The sequence below is a fragment of the Sus scrofa genome, chromosome 16, assembly GCF_000003025.6.
Source record: "Sus scrofa isolate TJ Tabasco breed Duroc chromosome 16, Sscrofa11.1, whole genome shotgun sequence".
Lineage (NCBI taxonomy): Eukaryota > Metazoa > Chordata > Mammalia > Artiodactyla > Suidae > Sus > Sus scrofa.
The window spans coordinates 30,657,551-30,677,925 of NC_010458.4; the positions used below are offsets into that span (position 1 = coordinate 30,657,551).

Genomic DNA, 20,375 nt, shown 5'->3' on the forward strand with positions numbered 1-20,375 from the left:
ACCTAACGATTTCTGGGGCTGAACAAGTGGGCCAGTGAGTTGCCCTCTCCATTTGCGAAGTGACAGTTTAGAGGCAATTTTTCATAAGTATCATTGTGCTTAGTTTTGATTGGCTTAATTTGAAGTAATCACTTTCTAGCCAAAGAGAATTTGACTAAACCAACAGAGGAAAGATTCAAGGTAATTATTAAGGGTAAGTTAAAATGTTTCTTATCTTGACTGGAAAATAGGACAACTAAGACACAGAGGTTTTCCAAAAATGCCCTTCATTGTGTTGACCATATGGCTGCTTGCCAGATGACCTGGCCTCTCAGAGAAGCACTACCCAGGGCTCAGGTCAGTGCAAGGAAAGCCAATGAAGGACATGTCTAATGAAAAATAAAATTGCTTAAATAGAGCAGAATGTGGCTTGGGCTGAAATTCAAATCATTTTCTTATTAGATGATTTCCCCATGATCTCTTTATAGGAAGAATAGAAGGTTGGGAATCTTTTTTTTTTTAATGTTTTTGAAGTTATTTCATGATGATTCAGTTTCTATTTCTGTTCTGAGTACTAAGATTATTTATAATCTTATAACAGCTTTCCCCCCCCAGCTATTTTTATATCATTACAAAAGAACTCCTTCAAAATGGTAAACAAAAGAACTCCTTCGAAATTCAAAATTTCATGTTGCCTTGACTATTCCTTCCCATTTTATTATTTTTTATTATGTAAAAATCATATCATAAAATTCTCAGTGCAAACTCCCATCGAGATGTGAAGGGCAAGCATTCCCAAGAAACACAATCTTATTAAAATGCACTGCTTTATAGGGAACACTTAGACCCATTGTGAACAAAACAACATGCAGCCATAAAATGATTAAAATGTTCCTGATAATAAAATTTTGACCCCAAGTTACTGAGAGCAGATCGGTATCTTTTAAGGATCGACCATGACCTGTTACTGTGGGAAGTGGGGGTGGGGAGGTGGAGTATTATGAAAGGCTACCGCAGACTAGAAAAAAATGTAGAGGAAGATAACGCATGTCGTTTTGCATTATAAAATATGACACATTCTCCAAAATATCTGATTCTTCTCATATAGTTTGACTGTTTTCTTTCATCAGTGGACGAATATTGAATATGACTGTATGTGGCTTCTACTGGGCATTTAATGATAAGACACTGTCAATAAATAATCCTTCACCATTATCTTCTTCCTCAAGACAATCTCTTTTTGATCAGGAAGACTAAACTATGAACTGAAATATACATGCATATATATGTACATGCAAGTGCATATATATTTTAAAATGTGAGCTGTGATGTAGGTCACAGATGTGGCTCAGATCCCTTGGTGCTGTGGATGTGGTATAGGCTGGCGGCTACAACTCTGATTGGACCCCTAGCATGGGAACTTCCATATGCCGTGGGTGCGGCCCTAAAAAGGCAAAAAAATAAAAATAAAAAAATAATATTGGATTTCTTGTAGACAATATGTAGTTGGGCCATGTTTTTTTAATTCATTCTATCTGTCTTTTTTAACTGGTGAATTTAGGTTACTGACATTCAAAGTGATGACTGATGTAGTCAAATTAATGTCTACCATATTCATTACTGTTTTCTGGTTGTTGCTCTTGTTCTTTGTTCCTATTTAAGTCTTCCACTCTTTTTCTACCTTTTGTGTTTTGTGTTTTTTTTTTGTTTGTTTGTTTGTTTGTTTTTACAGCCATACCTGCGGCACATGGAAATCCTTTGGCTAGGGGTTGAATCAGAGATGCAGCTGCCAGCCTACACCACAGCCACAGCAATGGCACAACCAGACCCAAGCCACACCTGCAGCAATGCTGGATCCTTAACCCACTGAGCAAGGCCAGGGATCAAACTTGCATCCTTGCAGATACTATGTTGGGTTCTTAACCTGCAGAGCCACAGCAGGATCTCCCCTTTTGTGGTTTTAACTGAATAGTTTGAACGATCCATTTTCTCTTTTTTTGCATATTATAATTCTTTTTTGACTTTTTGAATGGTTGCCTTAGGGTTTCCAATATACATTTACAACTAATCCAAGTCCACTTTCCCATGACACTATACCAGTTTATGTGTGGTATGGGTACCTTATAATAATAATATAATAATTTCTTTCTGCTGTATTTTGTACATTGCTGTTATTTGCTTCACTTATATACAGGCATACATAAGGATAAACTAGCATATACATATATGTATGATATGTACATAAGCATACATCATCAAATATGTTTTTGCTATCATTGTGGACAAGTTCAGGCAGAAGCCTCTAAAATTACTTCTCCAGCCAATATAGTAAATCAAAAATAATATCACATCCCAGGAAGAATGATAGAGATTAGTGACATCTTTAAGGACAGAAAAGGTGCAGAGATGTTTCTCACCATATACCCCTTTAATTTTCCAGACTGGCTTCTACAAAACCAGATGGATTCTAGTGGATGACAGTAGCCTACCACAAATTTAGCCAGGTAGTTCTAATTGGACATGCTGTGGCTGTTGGGGCAAATTTGCTGAAATATATTAACACAACCTCAAGCACATGGTTATGGTTCTTTTCCATCCTATAAGAAAGGAAATGGTTTGGTCAGAGATCAGAACTAGTTTGCATTCAGATAAGCAAAGGGCGCTGCTGCAGGTCCAGGCTGCATTTCAAGTGGCCCTACAATTGGAGTCTTGTGACTTGGTGTTAGATATCCCCTTACTTAAGACAGAGACTATTATAATAATCCAGGCCTGACTTGGCAGTTGCTTGGACCAAGATGGTAGAAGTCAAAGTGGCAAGAAGTGGCTGAATATAAATATATTTCAAAGTAGAGACGACAGGGTTTGTTGATTAATTGGATGTGGCTTGTAAGAGAAAGAAATACGTCAGGAAGGACAACTAGTTACCTATCACAGAGTAATAGCATAAATATTTGTTTAAATATCATGCAACGAGACTGTAAATGCCTAGAGAGTAGAGATCATATTTTATTTCTTTTAAGTTCTCTGGACTTTGCTTAATGTCTGGTGCATAGTAGGCCCTCAAGGAAAGTGCCTAAGGCAGTCTAATACTCATAGGTGTTTGCAGTGTTGCCACTGCAAATATTGTGATGGATTTTATTCACTTAAACAAAGATTACTTAATCAAAAGATTTTATAATTATTTATAGTTGTAGAACATTAATATCTTCAGCTGGATTATTTTTCTTGTACAGAAATATAGGAGATAAATGAACAAGACATGACCTGGAATAGTTCAATGTTATTTTTCCTGATTCCAAAAGCACAATTATTGATTTTTATTTTTATCATGGTTAGAATAATAGTAACATTTGTCATCTCTGTCTTTTAGCACTCAGCTCATGTGGAACTATTAAAAGTTGCCCTTATAGATTGTGCCATAAATAAAACAGGGTTGCTGTATTTGGTAAAACATACCCTTTTAGAAGGGTAGACAAGTGCAATCTATATGCTGTAATGTTCGTAGGACGAGGACATTTGGGTAGCGATCAGTAAAGATAATGATGAAGATGCTTTATGGATGAATTATGTATCAATTGTTTTTCTGAAAAAAATATAGTGGAGAAGAACTTTATTTATGGCTGGATTTCTTTAAAAGGGTTAGAAAGGTTGCTGTTTTATTGTATGCTCTAGGTTCGCAAATCAATATTTATACTTTGTCTTATGCTAATGCAACCCTAGCCATTTGTTAAAACAAATACAAAAATGTGACCTAGTTACAGTGCTCTCAAGTCAACTTGCCTAAGGGTAGATATTGGAGAATTAGTAACATAAGATCTCTTTTCCCAGTGGTATTTTAGAGCATCTCATGAATACATTACTTAGGTATTGTCACCCTTCCTTCTATATTTATTCTCCGGCCACTTGGTACTTCCAAGGGTCCTTATCTATCATGCAATGATTCTTGAATTAGTGTCTAGAGTCCTTGTGAAGAAATATTTCTCTTTACAAAGTTATAAGATTTATTAATAAGCTTCAGATGTCGACTCCACTTTGATCTGTGGAGGCTTTGCCCCACCCCCATCATTTTCTTATGAATGAAGAAGGTATTTTTGTCCACTTGCACACTTGTCTTTGGTGTTCTTTTTAAAGCGAAGATGACAGATTGTCATAGCCAATATCCTCTTTTGGGTAACATTAATTCAACTGGCTCAGAACTAAACACAACCTACTAACCCTTTTTTACCTGAGCTCTCTGTCCAGTATGAGAAAAATGACTCAAATGTGATTTGCACCCAGAGTAGCTATTAGGTGTAGCAGTCTGGTAAGAAATTTATCAGTTGAACCCACCATTTGTCTCATCTGATTGGGAATTATCTTAAATCATTCTTGTTTAACAACTTAATTCCAGGAAGTTCAGGTATAATTCATCAGAACCCATTTACCAATAATGATTATAATTACTTTTTTTTTGTTTTTGTTTTACTTTTAGGTGGCTCTCTAAAAGGGAGATGAATCATGTAGATTCTTGGTCAAGAGAACAGGCAATAGACTTAGGTTTCGAATGTAAATAACACAATCTCTAAATCCCCCAGTAGGGATTGTACAGGCACAATTGGGTTTAGTGGGTACAGACTCATTATAAAGAACACTGAAATTCTATTTATGGCTTAATTTTCTACAAACAGTATCACTGAAAAAATCAATAGGCTAAAGTAAAAGTCAAGACAGAAATCTCGATCCTTTTTGCAATTGTAACACTATCATTTTGATTCAATTTTGAGATTCTCCTAATTTACTACTTCTGAAAGCCTGATAAAATGTGCAAGTTAATAACAGAGAGATTACTGATTAAGATTGAGGGAAATTAGACAATATAATAATTTTTACAGCAATGAAGAAACTGTTCTTTGAAATTAAAAAAAAGTTATAATTAAGCAAACGTCGGCACCTAAGTGATTGAAAGTAAATTATGAAATACTGAATTTACATGTTTTCCTCAAGATTTATAATTTTAAATGATTTTACAGTACTTTATAAGCAAGGCTGTTTATATTTGGCCTTTTATTAGATTTTATGAAATGTAATTCTATATATAACTGAATAATATGACACATATGAAACTACCCTTGAAGAGATTATTATTATTATTATTATTATTACTGCAAAAGGAAACTGGGGAAAGAGATTAGATGACTCACCCACCCAGTGATCAAATGTAGTGTATAAAAAACCCAAAGTCTAAGGCTTGTTTGACTTAGTATAGCAATAAGAAAAACAGGAGAGGAAACTACGTTATAATAATTATTTCACAGCTTCTACTTCTGATGTAAAACCCAGCACCACAATCAGAGATTGCAAGCTGTTTCATATATCCTATTAGAAAATCATGAAAGAATATAACATAAAGAACATTTTACACAACTCCAAAATAGTGCACTTAGTTGCATTTTTTAAAATTTTGGACAAAATAAATGATGAAAGTTACTTTTACCTAGGCTCTTTTTTTTTTTTTTTTTTTCTGGTTACTTGTGATTTACATTAGGCTCTCATGGAGTTGCCTAAGGAAATAAGGGAACACTAATTTTAACAAATCATTATTTGCTGATGATTTTTAATTTTTAATCATAATGAGGAGTAGTGAGCAATACACTACCAAATCTCCCCAGATTTCCTGAACTTTGTCCTTTTCACTAGTGAACTTTGACTAAGTTAATTCTTGGTTCTGAAATACAAAAGCAGACATGTTTTGATACAAATTTTTCCACTGGGGAAAAATATCTGCAGTGTTTTGGGAAAGACATAAATCAAATAAATTAATATAGTTACTACTGAAATAACAACAACTGAGGGAACTATATCCAGTCTCCTGGTATAGACCATGATGGAAAAGAATATAAAAAAAGAATGTATATATATATGTATAACTGAGTCACTTTGCTGTACAATAGAAATTGGCACAACATTGTAAATCAGTTATACTTTAATAAAAAAAATTGGAATTATGAAATACAGGTTTCTTTTTTGTGCTTTATATCCTTTGCTTTTTATAATAACCTATTGAGGTCCTTCAATAGATCACCATTACTGGATATTTATATAAAAATATTTTAAAAGGCTGATTACTTATGATCAACCAGTTAGTTCAAACCAGCATATCGACTGTGATAATGTGAATGACAGAAGTGAGCTTCATTATAGGTTTGTCATCCATAGAAGCAAGACTTTTTCGTGTACTGGATAATATTACCTATATACACATAACTTTCATTTGAAAAATGTTTTAGAATTCACAACGTGCTTTCCTAAATATTAATCGAGTTTCATGTCCCAAACAACCTTGCTAGGAACGAAGGAAAATATTATAGTCCCATTTTCATGTGAGGAAACTGAGGCTAAGGAAAGTTCAGTAATTTTGACTAAGGCAAAAACTAAGCTGAGGCATAGCAAGTCCGCAGCCGAGTCATCTGACGTCAAGAATGTAAAGCACTGGGTGATGAGAGGAACTAACTCAGGCAAGGAGGTGTCGTTAAGAACATAATTATCGCTAGAAGTGGAAAAAAAAGGATATATTCCTCAAGATGTTAACAAATATTAAAATAAATCCAGCCAAAACCTGATACTGTCAATTCCATAGGCTCAGTGTGTTTCTAACTGCCTACCAATTTTAGAAAGTAGTACATAGGAAGAAAATCACATGTTCTTTAGGATCAATAATTCTTGCTTTTAATCCCCCTCATTTTGGTTTTGTGAGGAATAAAGCCACACGTATAACAGAAATTCTCTGAACTTCATAAAAAAGGTCACTCTATAAATATTGGTATTATTATCATCAATAACATTTATAATGCTTGTCATCTCTCTACCTCATAGACACGTTGTGCACACTGGAATGAGGTAATGTCTGCAAAGCCTTATAAGTTCTCTAAGTGAGAATTAAGATATAAATACAAAATGTTTTTATCAATAAAGTATTAGGTGAATATGGTCTAGACAGAAGGTAGTAAAATTTGGTTAGTGAAGTAGATGCTGACAGATCTTTACAAACAATACTGGTGATTGGGTTCTACTGGTTTAGATTCTGAAATATAAATCTTTGTTTTCCTAAGATCATATTAGTCTTGGGTAAAATTTTAAATAGGAATCCCTTTAATATTTCATCCAGAGTAAGCTTATATTTAACAATTCCTTTTTAAAAAATATACAAACCAAGTTATACCTATGTTATAAGAAAAAGCCAATTTTGGTATAAAGTTTACAGCCATTTAATACAATCACATCCTTCAATAATTTTTTGATATTTTTTTCTTGACTTTTGTATATCTCCAATAGGGTCACCTGAGGTCATTAAGTTTGCAGATAGAACAGATAGCGTTTTGTCATTTAATAAGAGCATTTTCTTTTTCATTCATCATTCTTGTAATATTGCATCAGGTAAGCTGAAATATAGGATGCATATAGTACTCATAATCTCCCTACTCAAGGAAGTTTGCAATACTCCTTTGAAAATAGCATTTAGAGACGCCACTAATAGAACCAGGCAGACTATTTTAAGAAAAGTTGCTTGAACAGTAACACTCTGCTCCTTTTACTTGTTCCTTTGCTGTTGATAGTTCTCCTTAGTGAAATGATCATCCCTTCACCAGGAGCCCTGCAGAGGCACATTTAAGGAGTTTAATATTTACTGCTGTGATGCTGTATTAGCCTTATTCCAGTTGTCAATGGATTTCCAAACTAAATAAATTAATGAAATGGTTTGTCCTTTGTCAGAAAAAAAAAAAAATCAAATCTTTGTAAGGTGGAGTCTCCATTACTATTTTAAAAGATTTCTCTTTTGGGGTCTAGTCTTTAAATCAAATCATATCTTTAGAGGTAGAAGTTGAAAATTAACCTCTATGATTAGACAAAGACAAATGCACTGCAGACACTTATGTTCTAGGCTGTCATTACAATATCACAATGCCTAGGGGAACAAGATGAGAGAACTGGGGTGTCTTTATGCCAAAGTAAGTTCAGGATCGAATTGAGGGCAGAGATTGAGGTAAGTTTGTGGACAGTCTCTCACAGACACACATAATAAAGGGCATCATACTTGCTTGAATCCTGTCAATATCTAAAAATAGCTGCTTAAGGAGTGACTAAATTATAGAGACTATGATCCCAACATTTCTCACCACAGTGGATAAAGCTTACTCTTTGATATCAAGTTAGGTTGCAAGGCTTTAAATATCTGATTCTCCTTGGGAATAATAAACAATGTAGGACAACCTGGGATTGAGTCTCTTTCTCTTTCTACCTAAAATACACTGCTTAGCTATCTCCTGAGTTCTTAAAAATCTAAAGAGCCAGGGGCTAAATCAAGTCACCTGTTATTTCCAAGGGAACTTTAAATATATATGAAGAGATTTAAAAAAATTAACAGTCACAGGAAGTTTCCTGAATAGTTTCTTTGGCATCTACATATTGGATACTTATTTTTTCTGTTTCTATTATCCAACTCTGACATTGAATCTGGATTTAGTTCCATCTGCCCTACCCCCCTCCTTATTGGAGGAATAATTGCTGTTCTTTTCAAATCTCCTAGGAGAGTCTTCTGCTCTGCAAAGTTGTAACAAGACATGACATCCAGTCCTGGTTAATCAGTGTTCAGCCCAAACCCACAGTGGCAGTGAAGGAGGTGGCACTTACAATTTGCCCGTGACACTGACCAGGTTTTTAAGGAATAAGAGTGAGGGGAAAATAGCATAAAATACTTAAATTTTTATGGAAAAGGTATAACTTGGTGAAAAAGCACCATCATAAATTCCCAAAAAGTGTATCTTAATGATACACTTAGAGTAAATCATTTGCCTTGAGAGACAGGAGGTCTCTGGTGACCTGCATTGCATCCACATGAGAATCCTAGACTAGCTACTTTCAGCTAAATGTACTCTCATATTAATATTTTAAAATGCCATAATGCCTCTCTGAAAACCTCAGAGGACAGATACATCAATTTGCGAGGTCTTCACTCCAGGAAATAGAAACAGGGATAATCTGCCATTAAAAGAAATAGTTCATTATGTCTGCTTCTTGGGAGCACATAAACTATGTCCCTCACATACTTAAGTTGCAAATCCTCACTTTAATGTGAAGGGAAACACCATGCCCCAGAGCTTTATTGTCCCACTGTTTATTAGTACAAAAAGGTTTGTTGTGGTATGAAATCTTAAGCTTGTTGCAGTAATCAATCAGCTTCAAAGAGTCTTTACCCCGAGCCAGATTCATTACAAATAAATCAATTAAACATAAAGTTTCTATTTTCAGGAGGTCCGTGATGCAGAATAGAAGCAAATGCATCACAGTTATAGAGAAAGGAATTTTCCTGGAGCAATGGCTCTTCACAAAGAGCCTTTTTGCCTTTATTGCACCATGGAGCACATGCTGGAGTATGCTCTTTTATTTTAGTTAATTGCAGACATTCTTCTTTTTAGCATATATTTTTCATTGGGGAAAAATCACATCCATATGAAATAGATACGTGGTAAGCTAAAAATATTGCTGGAGGCAGGAAAAAAAATTAAACAATTGGGTTGTGTCTTCTTGTCATTACCAGCCTGAACCTTTCATGAGGCTTTTGGGCAATTTTCACTCTCAAAGCTTTATTGCATTTTTTTCAACCTCTGTGCTAAGACTGTTTACAGAGCAGGCAGTTTAGCAGCAGACGCAAAAACAAGGCAAAACAAAAATTCCCCCAAAAAACAACCAATGAAAAACAAAATCAACAACAAAACCTCTCAATATAAGTCTACCTCATTATTAAACTAAATAAAGAACAACACATTCTAAACTGGGGGACCTCTTTCATTCTGTTGGGAGTGTAGTGATGGGAGAAAGTGGGAGAAGCAGAGACATATTTCATCTTATCAAACTCGATAAGTCAAAATTGATAAGTTTGACTTATCAATTGAACACCATAAAAGCACTCATCAGTGACCTTTTACCTTTTTCCATATATTTAGTCTTCATGTGTTTTTAACAAATGAGCTGTTTGCAGAGATTCCCAGGAAGTGAGAGAACTTGGTTGTGAGAGAGGCCAAATCCAAAGGATTTCTTATGGAAGTATGGTCAAAATTCTGATGCCACAGGATGGGGTGGGGGAACAGGATGTGGGTTGTGAGGAGGTGGGTGTGGTGGGGGTGGGAAGAAATCTGTCTTCTGTAACATTCTGCTTATATGATAAAATGCAGGCCAGCCCAAAGGCAAAACAAACAGATGAAAAGGCCTCATCACCCCAATTAAGTATCTTTCTCTCATTGATCAGGACTAACAGTTGTTTTGATGATATATGATATGCTCTACATATGGTGACATGTGACAGTGCACTTCTGGAGCCATCTGAGAGACAAAGGTAGAGAAATGACCAAATGTATCAATAGCACTTCCTGTGAGGTAACACCCTCCGCCTGCTTCCACACAGGGTACCTACTTGGTAGGAAGTATAAAACTGCAGATAAATATTTTCTCTTAGGCTACCAGATGGCCTTTTAGAGAAAGAGGGAAAAATCATCATCTTTTCCCAGGAATCGACAGTGTCCTGGTGCTGATTTTTTTTTGTCTGTGATGAGGTTCTATCAAGACCCTCCAATGATAATACAACACTTGCTCTGAGGATCAACAAAACATGCTGGAAAGAGAAAGGAAAATATACCCAAGAGCTGCTGTCAGGCTTGTCCAATATGTTTCAAAGATTTCTCAGATACATTGCTTTTACAATGTGCATTCCTTCAATTTTATCTCAACAAAAACTCCTCTTTTTCCTGACAATGTGTGGCAATACTAAAATTCTCTAAAGACAACATCAAATTAGCTAATATTTGCTATTAGAATATAAATGCTCAAGGGATTAATGAACTTGTATTTTAATCAGGCAAATCAGAACTTGCTATGGTAACTCTTAATATTACTAATGGACAGCATGGCTGTATTCTGCAGAGGTGTGCCTTATCTTGGCCTGCTGTTGATAACCAGTTTCTACTTTAATTACAATGTTGGTATTATGATGAAAGTTTTTCAAGAAAACTAAAAGAATGGGAAAGCAAGTACATTTCCTTCACATTTTTTTGTAGAACTATCTACTACTAAATCAAGTATTTAGTTATTTTCAAAGAACCCTACCTTTCTAGAATTGGCTTGGAACATATTTCCCAACATGTCTATAGGACTATAAAGATAATTTATATGTGATTTAGTTTTCTCTCTCAGTCTAAAACGTCTCTGAGGAGACACACAGAAAATACTATGTAAAAAGTCAAGACATTGAAGTTAGAACTCATATTAGAAAATATGGATAAAATAGAAAGTATAATAAAATAATTAGGTTATATTTATAAAGGTGTTGATTTAGAGTACAACCAATAAGGAAGCTTTTGCTACTTCCTTCTACATCATTGCTGGAATTATCTCATATGACAATGGAAGACCCTTACATGTTCTTTTATAAGAAATGAGGGCCACTTGAGGGGGTTTAGAATGGATTATTTTATAAAATATTCTTCTATTTTTATAGAATATGATATTAGAAGTTTAGACTCTCCATCCTTCAGTATTAAGATAATTAAGACATATAAAGAGACAAAATAATTGATCACACAACAGATTTTAAGATGTGCAATATCTAAAATAAGATGTGTGCTCTTAATGGGCTCTGAAAACATAGCTGCTTTGGCTATTTTAACTGAGCTAGTAATGGATCAGTTTGCTAAAAATGACTCAAATTGGAAGTATAGACATAACTACAGTAAGAGTGTGTTCTAGATAGATGGTCATGAAAAACAAAAGGAAGGTGACGATGATGTTAATTATGAAAGACATAAAGAGGAAGCAGCTAGTGTGAAGTTGGCACCATTGATACTGAAAAAAAATGTTGACTATAAATAACCAAGTGAACTAACTTCTTAAGAAGAATTCTGAATTAAGGACATTAGACATGAAATATACGCCTCTATGCTATTATCAGTGCACAGAGAATCTTTATCTTTGTAATGAGAGGAATATTTATACCTAATTAATCAAAAATATGATATTAACTTGTTCACAGAAAAGTTCCTGTGTAAGGATAATAAAGAACACTCTGATTAGATAATTTGAGAGAACTTCACCTACTGTTGATAACCAATTTCTATTTTAATTACAAGGTCGGTATTAAGATGAAAGTTTTTTTGTCCAAGAAAATTAATGGGAATTTTATCAATATTTTGGCTCATCTGTAGATTTAGAAAAAGAAACAAAGATGATAGAGAAATAAATATCTCCATTGTTCTGAAGTCTTTTCTCAGTGAGGTCAATAAAAGGCTATTGTGATCAGTAGGTTAGCTGTGCCCAAAGCCTTCCTGCAGCTCATGTAGAGATTAGACTGAGAGCCCAGACCAGAGCCCAGTTTGTGAGAAGAAGAGTGTGATGCTGAATCCAGCGAGCCCTTGTGTATGCAGGGTGGGATATAGAGCATTTTCTTTTTGTTAAACTGATCAAAAGTACATTGATCAGTTTGTACATTATTTCTATTTTAACAAATTATTCCTGAGGAAGTGGTCTAAATAAGATGACAGGAACAGGTAGATGTCCCCATCACTCAGAAGAGAATTTAGATAGTTCAGCAAGCAAAGGATTTTTTTTTTTTTTTTTTTTGCAGTCTTTATAAATATATCACATAACTCCCTGATTCTAGCCAGGGATCATTCCTTCACCTGCAGGGCATACAGAGATTGTCAAATGGCTATGGATTCAGGAGAAATAAGTCACTCAGCCCTCCGGAAAAACCTGTGCCTCCTTATGACGTCTTACCCAAATTATTCTTTAGGCAACCATGGCCCCAAATCTCCATTGTTGTGGTAAATAATTTTGAATGCCAGGATTTCCTATTGAGATTTTCTTCAAATCATTAAATAAATAGATCACTCAAAAAATGAAGTGCATTTTCTGCTGAGTCTGCTTGAGAGTGTATTCTTTACCACAGTATTTCTGGCTTCTTGGCAGCCCATGTCACGAGATGGGTTGACCAATTTTCTATCTCTGCTGTAAAAAAAATGGAGCATTCAGGGCATGTTTGGACTTGCTGTATCTGTTGTGATGTGATTAGTGGGGAAACTTCTCTCTGAAGACAGTTGGGGCAGAGTGCTTTGAATTCTTTGCACTATAATGGAACATTACTTAAACTATTAGAGAAAAATTTCATTTCAGTCTAATAAAATCTCTGAGCTTATTATTACATTTAAATGCTTAGATTTGGGAATTATCAGTGTTACAGAATAAATTTAATAGGAAAAGTCTAGCATATTCACTTTATGAAGTTCATGTACACAAAATGTAATTATTAAGTATTCAATATAAATTGGCTCATGGTTCAAAGATATTATTTAGTTTTCTTGGACTAGCAAGTAGGGAAAGAAGATTTTAGGGCCAGAATGGAAAAGCTGGACAGAAGGAAGAGGCAGGGGAGACAACTATTTTAAAAGTCTAGCAGGAAGAAAGAGGGCAGAAATGGTGGAAAAGAGAACTTCAGGACTGAGTAAAAGAAAAAAAAATTTTTTTCCCCAAAGTATAGTATTGAGGGCAATGGAAGAAGGGGGAGAAGTTTTCCATGAGGAAGAGCTAGGTGATAAATAAAAGTTCATGCTTCTGATCATTTTAAAGAAACAAGGGGAGTTCTGGACGTGGGGCTGAGCCCTGAGTATGAAGGAGGAATGCACTGTGATGGTTTTGTTCTTCTAAAGAAAGTAAATGATGAGCTAGTCTGTTCAGAGTACAAGAGAGGAGGGGGAGTTCCCGTCGTGGCGAAGTGGTTAACGAATCCGACAAGGAACCATGAGGTTGCGGGTTCGATCCCTGCCCTTGCTCAGTGGGTTAACAATCCGGGAGCGGCCCAAGAAATGGCAAAAAGACAAAAAAAAAAAAAAAAAGAAAGAAAGAGAGGAGGGGTTTATTGGAGACTGAAGAGTGCTAAGATGGTTAGAATTGTTTTTGTGAGCAATACATGCAATATGTGAGAAGACAACGTGCATCCAAGGAAGAGTTAAATCAAAAGATTTGAGAGAGCTACTCTGAAACCCGGGTTGAGTGAGAAAACTCTGATTTCAATTCTATTTTTAGGCTGCTTTGACCTACTTTGAAATCTCCCCAATGCTCACAACTTTTCTGCTTTCTCTCTGGACCACCATTGTGAGGTCATACATTGCCCTTTTGCCTTGTGAGAAAAAAAAATGTGTTTCAAACTTTTCCCACTTCCAAAAACAAATTTTGTTTCTTGCATCATATCAAATGAATGTGGTAAATGTGCAAACATAAAAAGAGATCCTAATTGCTTTGTTGATCCCTATAAGCTCTTTTAACTGTCATTCCTCCCCAAGTAATATTATTTTTCAGTGGGATAATTCAGAAAAATATGTCTAAGTCCTAGAAAGAAATACACAATTCTGGGAGTTTCAAGCAGAATGGGGGCTTGTGAGGCAATCTATATGGGCAGTGAATTTTGAAAAATTCCTTACAACACATTATATCACATAATTCACCGCAAGTAATATAAAATATATTTGTTTGTATATATGATTGTTTATATAATAAATTTACTTGGGCCTTAGGCATATTTTTCTTTCCTGAAAAGCTAGAGAGACAAGATTGGGCTGTAGCTGGATAAATATTTCTCCCTGATTACATAGCATATAAAAATAAAATAACACTTTCAAAATATTTTACTCTGAAAACTTTTCTATTACTCAGGGAAGCTTTTCTTAACTGCTTCCTTTGAGTTTGCTTTGTGATTTACTGGGATCATTTAGAGACTGCTCATATTTTCTAGACATACTGTAGATATTTTAATGCCTTAATCAATTTTTGCCACTTTAGTTCCTCTACTGGGCTAGATTAATCTTCCCCTAGGTTCCCAACTTTCAAAGAAGATCACTTATCAAAATCATCTTTACAGGAAAAAATGAAGCTGCAATTAAAAAAAAAACACACTCATCTCTCTCAAGTCATATATCATAAATATTAACTATGATATAAATAGCTTTTAGAATAAAGACTTAAAATAAATGTGTTCTTCAGTCTTAGAAAAAGTGTAAAAATGAATATTGTTTGCCTTCCAATTTAAGTTGATTTGATTTTTGGTTTTATTCCACTAATGTATTATAATATGTCACTTCCAAAAGAGTAGAGGTGTCATACGTGGTATGGGTAAAAATGAAGTTTTAAAGCAGGGAAAATGAAATAAAGCAGGTGAGGGCATAAGAAACCATCACTAAACAAATCCCCCCAATATCTAATTTGGAGAATAGCTTGTTCAGTATGACACTGATGAGTTTCTCTAGGTTTTTATTTCCACAGTGCACTTCTCTGGGCTCATGTGGTTTCACCATATATGTGTTCTCCTCTTGACAAGTTTTCTCCATCCTAGAGGAAGGGCCCCAGCTGCCAAACAAAGGGGCTTGGAAGAAAGGGAAAGTGGTGGCATCGCTCTTCTGCTCTAAGAGCCAAGATAGAAAACTGGATTGACCACTTTTTTCCTCTGCTTTTCCAGAAGGAAATGGTTTCCAGGAATACTGATCCTGACTCACTTACCAAGGCAATGGGCTTATGGTATTTGACCCTCAATGTTCCTCCTGTGCTGCCTGCCATTCTTCTTTGGTAAGTATCCAGAAAAGAAGAAAACATTCTTATTTCAGGCATCAGCTAAAGCTACTTCTCTAGAAAGTTTCCAGGAGAACTTGAATTGGAGCTAAAGCTGCTGGCCTACACCGCAGCCACAGCAACATGGATCTGAGCCATCTGCAACCTACACAACAGCTCACGGCAACTCCAGTTCCTTAACCCATTGAGAGAGGCCAGGGGTCAAACCTTCATCCTCCTGGATACTAGTTGGGTTCCTCATCACTAAGCCATGATGGGAACTCCTCTGGGTCCTCTTATGGATAAACATATGGGAAAGGAACATAACTGGCCATCCAGCCTTGGGGCCCCAAGATCATTTTCAAAGAAATATTTTAAAACATTTCAAAATGTTAGAAGAAATTACATTTTCAAGTAATGAAATAAAACTTGGGCCTCCTCTGAAATAAATTTAAAATTATTTCTAGCTGGAGCTAAACTTTAACATGGAAAACTTTCTACCCCTGTCTCCCTGAAAAAAGTATTTTTGCTGTCGTTTCACAAGTTTTACTAGTAGGAAATATGGTTCTGACAATCATGTCTATAAAAATTATCTAGAGATGTATTAATTATCTAAAGCCTGTGGTCACTGTTTATTGCTTTGGTGAGCCTAGAAATATGCTAACTCTGGACAAGAGACAAGAGAGGAGGAAAACTTTGGGCTGAAAGTCAAGAAAATTGGGGGAGATGAGTTCCCAGCTGGACTCCAGTGTTAACTTTTTAAAATCAAGTACATAGCCCAGTGGGGGGGTGGTGTGTGGGGAAGGTTGGGGGGCAGGGCTTAGTTTCCCCAGATATAAAATGAAGATTCCAAGCTGGAATACTCTCTGGAGTACTCTAGCAATAAAAGTTTATGTTTGAAAAATTTTGTCTAAAGAGCAGCTTCAACTATTCAAAAAAGGCCTATAAGGATGAAACTGATAAAAAGTTTCAAAAATGCCAATTCTTTGACTTCTCAATGTCTCTGATTTACCTTGAAGTCTTTTAAAAAAAACAAAAAGCACTTGTACATACAGCCAGGTGAAGTGGCTATTACCTTCCCTTGCTTTTCTATACTTGGGACAGCCCAGCAGAGCTGTGAAAGGTCATTGTAGTGAACTGAATCTGACTTGTATCCATGAGGATTCAGGTTTGATCCTTGGCCTTGCTCAGTTGGTCAGTGATTCAGCGTTGCCATGAGCTATGGTGTAAGTTGCAGACATGGCTTGGACCCCCTGTTGCTGTGGCTGTGGCATAGACTGGAAGCTGCAGCTCTGATTCAACCCCTAGCCTGGGAACTTCCATATGCTGCAGGTGCAACCCTAAAAAGCAAAAACAAAACAAAACAAAACAAAAAACAAAACAAAAACCAAAAGGAATGGAAGGGCAGCTTGCAACCATCATGGAAAACAGACAGGCTGATGGAAGACATTCTGAGTGGGATGGTGGTGCCCCTTCCTGCTCGTCTTTAATTAAGTCTGTGTACTTGGAAACCCATTGATAAGTAGAAACCTGATTCTATCCTTTGAAAGAAAGCTGTCGATGATGTGCTCCATGAACATGTTTTTCTTTTCTGCTCAGCCATTTGTATAGGCTCACTCCTTATTTGTCTCTTGATAACCTCATCAATCTCATCCATGCCCTCCTGACCACAGTGCCTGATTGCAGTAATTCCATTTTAGGGGGGCTTTCAGAAGAACTTGGCTTTTGCATTTAGCTAGCACTGCCCGATGGAGAGATCGTTGCTTCCCAAGAGTGAGCCGCCGAGATCATATTATGCTTGCCTTGATTTCTTTGTAAAGGCTGCCTATAAAATTTCATATTGATTTTAAGCTGGCGCTGTTTCATTTTTAACTCCTTTGTAAGCCAAGAGTCCGGTTATATTAGTGTCTTCTCCTTGTCATTCCGACAGTCATAGCTTTAGCTTTTTTTTTTTTTTTTTTTCCTGCAGACTCCACGCCTTTCCGTGTAGAACTTGTGGCCTTTACTCTTTCATACATTATTGTTTTGTTTGAAAAGCCCAGAGCAGCACAGTGCCAGGTTGCAAGGCTGAGATGCAATTCAAAAAATAATGTGTAAATAAGAAAGCAGAGAACTTCAAAAAACAGAAAGGTAGGTAGTGGATGGATATTCATGCTGAGGACTCGCTTGGTGGCATTGGCAGCCTGACATTCTTCCGGAACGGGTTTTGAAGAAGAAGCAAGGATTGCCAAGTAATGTGAAACAGGGCCCAGTTGTCAGTTGAACAGTGAGAAATGGCTGCAGGTGTGACTTATTGAAAGACTACCTTAGTTTCAATGTTTATCAACTGGCTGTCCTCCAGAACCTCAATTTGGTGTCATTTGGCAACAAGTCTGACCTAAAGCAATACAGATTTATAAGTGGCACCAACACTAATAGCACAATCATTTTGTAGTGCTTTGGAATTTGCAAAGCCTGTCAAATCCATTGTCTTATTAGATCTCTGCAAATACCCTGTAACACGGGCAGGGTAGGTCTTAATATGCCTACTTCAGAGGTAGGAAACAGACCGAGAGAGCATATATATATATATATATAACTATATATATATTTATAACAATATATATATAACAATATATATATTTATAACAATATATATATATAACAATATATATATTTATAACAATATATATATAACAATATATATATAACTATATATATATGTGTGTGTATATATATATATATATGTACATATATATATATATAACACAAAAGGAACTGGGGCTGGAATTTCTGTTTCCTCACACCAAACTTGTTGCTCTTTAATTTTGTGGTAATCTGAAGTCACGCAAGCAAAAATATCATTTGCATATGTTTTGCATTTCCTTTAGGTTGACAATTCCTTATTTATTTCCTTGTCTTTGTACTTTCAGATTTGTCTCCAGCACAGCAGCGTTACTTTTATCACAAAGGAGAATGACAGAAATCAAGGTCTTCATGTTAAGCATATTATTCTTAACTGCTTAGAGAATTTTCCCACTGGATTGCCCTATTGTATTTTAAATTTTATTTTAGCTCTATTTTCTCGTCTGTAAAGTGAAGGGGTTAGGCTACGTTCTTCTCATTCTATGGTGCTGTGATTAGGAGAATGGGAGGTGAAGAAAGAATCAGAGCTGCAAGTGAATATGATTATCACAGAATCACAAGTACAGTGTATTATGCATGTTTTAAAACTAGATATAGTATTTATATTCTAAAGTGTTTCCTTATGAATTACCTTCATCCTTCAGTGTACTGTTTAGTCTTGCTGCAAACATAATCCTTACACAAATCCAAATCAATTTGTTTGTCCTCTATGTAAGATACTTAAAATTTTCAAAATGTGTTTATGTCCAAAGATGAAATGTTTAGTTTTATAGAATTCTCTCAGTTGATATAGAGCTTTCTAAGACTGACTGTAAATATCCACTAAAATACATTCTCCCCCTTACTCATGACTTTTGAGAGGACTTAAGCATTAGCGATCATTTTAAATTTAGTGATTCCATATTCTTTATTTAATGCCTCGCTGCTCTATTTGAAACCAAACCATACATTTCAACATTTAAGAACAAATGAAGTTTGAAAAGACTTGTATTGGGTTCAATAATTTTTCTCTTAAAAATACTTCAAATATTACTAATTGTTCTTATTGCACAGAGATGCCAAACTGGTGGTCAGAGTAGTTATCTGCTAAACTACTTATATCTTAGCTGATAGAACAAGAGGAACTTAAAATATTCAGAGACTTAGAATACAATGAGATTCGTACAGTTTGCTCTAATAAGCCCTTGGATAAACGGTGACTTTTGAAAGACTCTTGAATTACACATCCAGGCTTCAGATTTGGACTTTGGAAAGCAGTAGCATCAACATCAATAAAAGGGGTTGGTGGATGCAAACTGTTACATTTGGAATGGATGGGCAAGGGAGTCCTACTGTACAGCACAGGGAACTGTGTATGACTGGGTCACTTTGCTGTTACAACAGAAATTGCAGAAACATTGTAAATCAACCATACTTCAATAAAAAAATAAAACAACAAAATCACAACCACCACAACACAAAACCCAGGGAAATACATTTAAGTAGTTAAAACTTTTTCCTTCAAGTTTAATTTTTCTAACACTATTAGTAGATTCCTAGTAATAAACTGTCATTTGTTCCATCTTCTTGTTTTTTTATGCATCTAAATAAGTAGGAATTCAAATTGTAAGGAAACTTAGGGCTTAACTTCTATTTGTGAGTTCTAATATTTCACATGCTAAAGTACAACCCCAGGCTCCATGACTCGTTTTCAGTTTTTGAGCAGGATTTCCCCAGAGTGTATTTGCTGCTAAGACCACCAGACTGCCTTTTCTTCCTAATACACGCACTGCTTTGGCTCCCAAGATTTTTGACATGATGGCTTTTTAGTCCCTTAAATTCAATCCGAAGGTGGCTATGATCAAAACTGGTAAAGAGCAAACTCAGTCCCTTAATAACATCCACAGTCATAGTTACATCTGTGCACAACCATGGCAGTGAAACCCAAAGCCAGGCAAAACTCCCCGCTTCTTCTAAACAAAAACAAAAAAAACATTCAATATGCAGTTTAGTTTCATTAAGTGGCTTGTAGAGGTCTGAATGTCTCTCCATGAACCTGGGTCACCTTCTGCACACATCTGAGTGATTTCTGGTTTCAGATGGAATCATTCCTAACTCTCAGTATGCTGAGGTTTGCTTTGAGTTTTAGAGTTTATTCACACAAACTCGGG

The 20,375-nt window shown here is 35.6% G+C and overlaps 1 long non-coding RNA gene across 2 annotated transcripts in view; it reads left to right on the top strand.

Annotated features, from left to right (window-relative positions):
• Positions 1–19,784, top strand: part of LOC110257237 — a 144,551-nt gene extending 124,767 nt beyond the window's left edge. Inside the window, exons 2-3 of one of the 2 annotated variants that reach the window (XR_002339584.1) lie at positions 15,512–15,618; positions 18,513–19,784. This is a non-coding gene — a long non-coding RNA (uncharacterized LOC110257237). Of the gene's footprint in view, positions 1–15,511; positions 15,619–17,569; positions 17,838–18,512 lie in introns of those variants that run through there. The other variant, XR_002339585.1, reaches the window with a different exon arrangement.